Genomic DNA, 7,033 nt, shown 5'->3' on the forward strand with positions numbered 1-7,033 from the left:
ATTACAGGTCTGTTCCACCACACTTGCTGGTTTGGAGTCTTGGGGGATTTTTTATTTTTGTTTTTGAGACACAATTTCCTTGCGTACTTCAGGTTGGCCTTGAACTCACTGTGTGGCCCAGGCTGGCCTCAAATACACAGGGATTCTCCTGCTTTGGCCTCCCAAGTGGTGGGATGGTAGGCATACGCCACCATGCCCAGCTGTTTGATGGAGGAGGGGAGAAGAAAGAAAAGTAAAGATTTAAGCTATGTCACATGCATGCACCAAGTCCCCAGGATGAATGTAATCATTTTTGACTGCAGATATATGCCAATAGAAATTTTAAAATTTTAAAAATAAATGTATATATTTTTTCTGTATTTTAGGGAAAGGTTTACAGCGTGTTCAGGGTCTCACTACTAGATCAGACTCATACTGATCCACCTGTTCACAGCCTCCCAAGAGCTGGGATTACAGGCGCCCGCCACCACACCCAGTCTCAAGCACCCTGGGGCGGGGCCAGGGGATTGAACCTCTGGTTGCTGCGCCTGCTTGCAGGTGCTTTACTCCTCTGAGCTATTTGGCCGCCCCTAAAAATAAAAATATTAAGTAAGCTTCTTAGGAGGAGCTGCATTGCAGCAGGAGAGCACGCTGGCAGATTGAGTCACTGAAGAAAGCCAGGGTGTGAGAAGACAAAGCCGTCGAAGATCAGCCCCAGCAGCTTCCTTTTCTCAAGCCTACAACATACCCGAAGACCATGAAGTATTCTGACATCTTGGAATATGCTAGTGTTCCCTGACAATAGGAGACTACGTGGGACCCCATGAGCAGCCAGTACAGCTCCTTGCTTTGCTGGAGGACACCTGCTGGCATCCACCCCTTTGACCTGGACTTGCAAAGGCCGAGACTTCACTCTCTCACCACCTTGCACTCACTGTCTTCCCCCTCCAGCTCCTTCCTTCCATCCCTTTCCATTTTTTACTTTTGAGTCAGGGTCTCACTATGCAGCTCGAGCTGTCAGGCTGGCGCTGAGTGCACTTTGTAGCCCAGGCTGGCCTCAAACACTCAAGGATCCTCCTGCCTCAGCCTCCCGAGTGCTGGGATTACGGGCGTGTAACACCATGCCCGGCTCTCTTACCGTTTGAACCTTATTCTCTCCCCTGTCTTGTGTTGGTGGCACTGCTGAATCTGCCCACCGAGTTTTCCTTATTTTCTTAGCTATTTCGTCTTCTCTTTATCCATCTCCTCCTCAAAAGCCCTCAAACCACAAAGCGCAGGGTCTCTGGAATGCCACAGAGCTCCACCCTGGGATTATCCACTTCAGTAAGTGGCCTTGTGGGGGCACCATGGCGTAGTAAATAGTGCAAAGCAGAAGGCTGATTTTTTTTTTTATTCCATTGTAATCAGCCTCAAAGATTCCTTAAACCCGTCTAATTTTTTGTTTCAGACCAATAGACATAAATATTTCTTCAAGGGTTGACAAAGACCTTGCAAGTTTTAATTTGACATGACATGCTACAAAGCAAGATTTCTAAACTAAGATAAAATTCTTGCTTTGCCAATTCTGCTCTTTTAGAGAATACATTCTTTCCCCACCCCACCCCCAGAGAAATTGGGCTATTTAAAGGTACAAGACAAGAGGAAACAATACCTCATGGAAAATGAAAATAGGAAAAGTACTGCATCATTGCAGAAATAGCTGTGGTTTTGAGTGTACCTTTCGTCCATCCACTTTCTAACACTGCTCCTCACTGAGCTGGAAACCTGCTGAGAAAAATCAGATTTCAAATCTTAAGAAATCTTGTTGACTGCTAGGATAATTTGTAGGGATTTGATTACATTGTCTAAGGGGAATACTGTTCAGCCCTTAGCATTTTAGTCCTGCCCCCTGCATCTGCAGTGGACAACACCAACCAGCGGCCCTCAGGCCCGGTTCTCCAACTGCTTTAAGACCACGAGATGAACAATTACCATTTGACCTGACACCTTGTCCTCACTTCTTCCAAAATTATTGCTGCTGTGTGCTGCCATTTACTGGTTTATTTAATAAAGATGCTCAATCCCCTCCAAAAGAGATAGATAGATAGATAGATAGATAGATAGATAGATAGATAGATAGACAGACAGAAGAGGAGCTGGAGAAACAGCAGTCTAAGCGCAAGGTTCGATCCCTGGTACTGCACACTGTGCTGGCCACTGAAACCGTGTGTAGTGGCACATACCTGTAACCCCAGTGCTGGGGAGACCAAGACGGGAGGATCACTCTAATTCTGAGCTGCATGGTGAGACCCTGTCAAAATAAATAAATGAAAGATTAAAAAAAATAAATGGCGGGCAGAGGTTGGGGATGTAGCTCAGTGGTAAGCGTGAAGTCCTGAGTTCGATTCCTGGTACCCCAAAAACCAAAGAGTGAAAGGGGGCTACGTAGTGTTAAGGGGGCAGTGTATCAAACCTGAGATTGTTTTCCTGGTGTTCTTTGCAAGCCAAAAATTTTGTCACCTTTGTTTTGGAGAAATAAAAAGCTGTTTCCAGTCCGGGCGTGATGGTGTGCACCTGTAATCCCAGCGCTGGGGAGGCTGAGAGGAGGATCACGGCGAGTCTGAGCTGCATAGTGAGACCCTGTACAAAATACATAATTTAAAAAAAGAAAAAAAGCTGTGGGCCAGGAAGATGGCTCAGTAGAATAAGCGCTTGCCTGGTAAGCACAAGGGCCTGAGTTCAAACCCCAGTACCACAAAAAAAAAAGCTGTTTCTGTTTAAATGTGCTTACTCTTCCACTTGTAAGTGCCCACCCCAGGCAGTGCTAACTCACTCTTGTACCCAGCGCAGCAGAGGCGCAATAAATGTTTACAGATCAATGACCCCCACCTGCGTCTCATTTTCCTCCCATATAAAAGCAGATAATAAGCTATGTGCATGTTGCACACATAATCCCAGCAGTCTAGCAAGCTGAGCCAGAAGGATTGGGAGTTGAAACCCAGCCTTGACAATTTATCATGACATTGTCTCAAAATCTTTAAAAGGGGAGTGTGATGTCACACATCTGTAATCCTAGTAGTCAGGAGGCTGAGGCAGGAGGATCACCTTGAGTTCCAGGCCAACCTGAACTACATAGTAAAACCCTATCTCCAAATTTTAATTTTTTTTAGCTCAGCATGAAGATCCTGGGTTCAATCCCCAGTTACAATCAATAAGTAAATAGGAAATGGTGTCAGAAAGCAATCCCAAGCAGCTGAGGTTAGGCTGCCGTGTAGGATGTACCTGCCGCGTAGCTTGGAGCAACCTGTGGGGCTCAAACTTGTGTGCGCATCGAAGTCTCCAGGAGGGTGTGTGTCACCTGGATTGCTCAGTCCCATGTAGAGACTGAGGTGGGGGCTAGCTGCATTTCTAGAAGGGTTGCTGATGCCTCAGGCCCGTGGACCACATCTGGAAACAACGTAAGTCAGGTCAAAAGAACAAATTAATTTAAAGATGGCAATTGGGGGCCTGCCCCTTAGCTCAGTTCTTTAAATGGCTGCTTCAACAAAGCAGTCAGGCTCAGGTTGCTGTGGTTCGATCCCCACAACACAAGACAGCCAGTCATGCCTTGAAGGCATTCGGCGCAAAAAATAAATAAATAAATAAATAAAGATAGCAATTGGTTCTATCTGAGTCTATAGAATCAGACATCACCTGACACCATAAAATAGCAGTGTTCCATGAGAGCTCAGAAAAGAATCAAGGAAAGCAGCAATGGGGGCCGGGGATATATTACTCAGTGGCATAAGCACCTGCCTGGCAAGCGCAAGGTCCAGAGTTCGACCCCCTCATACTACAAAGAAAAAAAAAAAAAAAAAAAAAAAAAAAAAAAAACCAAAAAGTAAATTGATCATTTCTTGTAAAGGTTAAAGCAAGGTGGACTTCCATATCATGCCAACGAAATGATATGGAAGCTTTCCCTCCTCCTTACTTCTCAGAAAAGCAGGTGGACAACTTAGGTCCACCTTGAGGACTGGGAACTTCAGCAGGAGTGACTCCATTTTGGCTTGGTGTAGGGCTTAGGGCTGGGCTCGGTGTAGGGAAAACTATATTCAGGACTTGTTACCACGGGAAATGATACTGTGTTATTTTTTTCAAATGCTTCTTGGTGCCTGCTAAGTGACAGGCACGTTTCCAAGGGTTCATTTCTGAGCAAAATAGCCACAAGTGTGCCTTTAAGGCACTTAGAGACAAGATTTGGGGGTTTGGTTTCATTTTGATCAGGGTCTTGTCATGTAGCTCAGGTTAGCTTCAAGCTCCAAGTGGTCCTCCTGCCTCAGCCTCCCGATAGCTGGAATTACAGGCATGCACCACTATACCTGGCTGAGACAGGGTTTTGTTTTGTTACAGGGTCTCGCTCTGCAGTTTAGACTCATAGTGATCCTTGTATCTCAGCATCCATAGTGCTGGGATTACAGACATACGCCACTGCACCGGGTCCCAGGGCTAATGTGGCATACGGTACTGGGGATCGAACTTGGGACCTTGCACTTGCCAGACAGGCACTTATGATGCTGCGCTATCTCTCCAGCCCTGAGATAGGCATTTTTGTAAAGTGTTAAGCAATGATTAGTCACCTAGAATTGTGATACCAGCAATGAACACAGAAGACAGACCATGAGGTAGAACGAACATTCTTACTGTGTTACCAAGCAATCAAAGCGAAGCTGGGGAGCGGAGCTGAGGAGCAGGTGAGGAAGCAACATTTCTTTAAGCTATGACCTGAAAAAACTTGGGGTTTGCCAGGAAAACAGAGGAGAAATCCTAGGCAATAAAAGGTAGACTGCAGGAGAGAGAGGCTATCTCACCTGGACACAGTGGTGCACACCCAGCACTCGGGGAGGCTGAGGCAGAAAAATCGCAAGTTCAAACCTAGTCCGCACACCTAGGGACTTAGCGGGACCTTGTCTCAAAAACTGGGCCTAATGGATGTTGGCCCCAGTAGCAAAACCAAGCGAGACATCTTAGTGGGAAAGCAGATGAATCAAGATTCAGACCAAATCGCCTTTCTTGGCTGAATTTTAGTGGAAGGAACGCAAGTATGCGCTGCACTTGGTGTGCAACTCCACTCCTCCATGTGGAGCTCAAGGGGGTCTTAGTTTCTTCACTGGGAACTTGGGGAGGACAGCAAACCTCAGCTCAGACGCCTGTAAAGATCCGCAGTCAGCTGTCCCTCCCATCACAGCACTTACACTGGCAGGGCCCCCGGGGGCCGGGAATGGCCGGAGGCCTGGGTCCTTCTTCTAAGACACTCTTGTTTCTGTTTGCCTCTGTGCACCAGGCTTGTTGTCTGGGTGGCCACCAGAATGACAGGGCCACGGAGGTCCCCTCCACACCAGCGAGAGAGAGCACCTTTGCCTGCGCCCTCTTCCAGCCACAAGTTCTGTCACGCTGATTGTCCTCACTGTCATTTATAAATTGGATCATCCCATCCCAGCCAGAATGAAGGAGGATGAAATTGCCACTGTTGGCCTAGAGAACCGTGCCTTACAGCTCCCCTCAGTTCCTCAGAACAAACTGGAAGCCATGGTACCTCCTCACATCCACTGCTCTGCCGTTGCCAAGCCGGGCCAAAGAAGTCACTCAGTGGGCAGACAACTGGACCAAACATGGCAGGCACTGATGACAGCTATTACTAATCTTTACACCAGAGGTTTTTCCAATCAAGTAAATAACATTGTTATTTGTTTATTTATTTTGGTCTTTTTTCAGACAGAGTCTGGCTCTACAGCTCAGGCTGAACTTGAGCTCACTTTGTAGCGCAGGCTGGTCTCAAACTCACAGCAATCCTCCTGCCTCAGCCTCCTGAGTGCTGGGACTACAGACGTGCGCCACCACACCCAGCTTGGATACTGCCGCGGTCTTACTCAGTTATTCATTCAGCAAATATTCAATGAGTTTGTATCAACTTCATGCAAGAGTTTTCACTAAAAACCAAGAATTCCAAAATGAACGAGACTGGGACAAATTGTCCGCTCCTTGGCACCAACAACAGCCATTCAAGTGATCATAGTGGTCAGCCACTGTGACCCAAGTGTGCATACTTTCTGAGTGTCCAAGGAAGTGGCAGGAAGCAACCAGTCTTGTGGGGAGGGAAACGGAAGGTGGAACCAAGATGCTAACGTTTGGGTTGGGCCTTTTTTTTTTGAGACAGACTCACAGTGTCGCTGAATTGCCCAGACTGGTCTCAAATGAAAAGAAGTCTGATTACTTGAGAAATCATGCCCTGAGGAAATCCTGGGTGGCCACCTGGGAAGACCACATGAAGAAAAAGAGAGCCGCCTGCCCAGCAGGGCCCAAGAGCAGATGCCACCTTGGGCGGCTAAGCTCAGTCAGGACCACAGCCCCAGCAGGTCGCTGATGGCAGCCCTGTGAGCCCTACACAGAACCACTGGGCTAAACCATGATAACTGTCACCACTTGAAGAAACAGCAATAAACTACTCATAAGTCACTGAAGCTCTTTGTGGCTGTGGTTGGATGTGTGGCCCCCAAACACCAGGGATCAGGGTTTGGTCCCCAGCTTGGAACTACTGAGAGGCTGTGACACTTTATGACAGGCCCAGTGGAAGGTCCTTATCACTGTGGGTGAGCCCTTGAAAGGCACTGAGGGACCCAGTTCCCTTCTTTCTGTCACTTCCTGAGCTGTGTCACGCACTTCCCAACATTGCCACCTGGCACCAGAGGACCTGCCTGAGGGTGGGCTGGGACCTCTAAGGCTGGGATGACACTTCTTCTTTATAAATAGATTAGCTCAGGTATTTGTCATAGTGACAAGAAGCTGACCTAATACTTGTCATGCAACAATACACAACCACAACCCCACAATAAGCTCCCAGACAAACACACACCCCAAGAAAAAACAACCCAAAATAAAGACCCGCCATTTAAAGGAGATAAGGGGCCATCATAGCCCACTTGTAGGACAATGAAAGGTCAGTTGTCCTGAGCGACATCAATCAGCCAATGGGCAACCACCAGCCCCTGACTGCCAGGGGCTTGCTCCACCCCCACCACCCACCCGGCCCTGAGACAGG

The sequence above is a fragment of the Octodon degus genome, unplaced genomic scaffold (genome assembly GCF_000260255.1).
Source record: "Octodon degus isolate 3935 unplaced genomic scaffold, OctDeg1.0 scaffold00001, whole genome shotgun sequence".
In the NCBI taxonomy this organism is placed as follows: Eukaryota; Metazoa; Chordata; class Mammalia; order Rodentia; family Octodontidae; genus Octodon; species Octodon degus.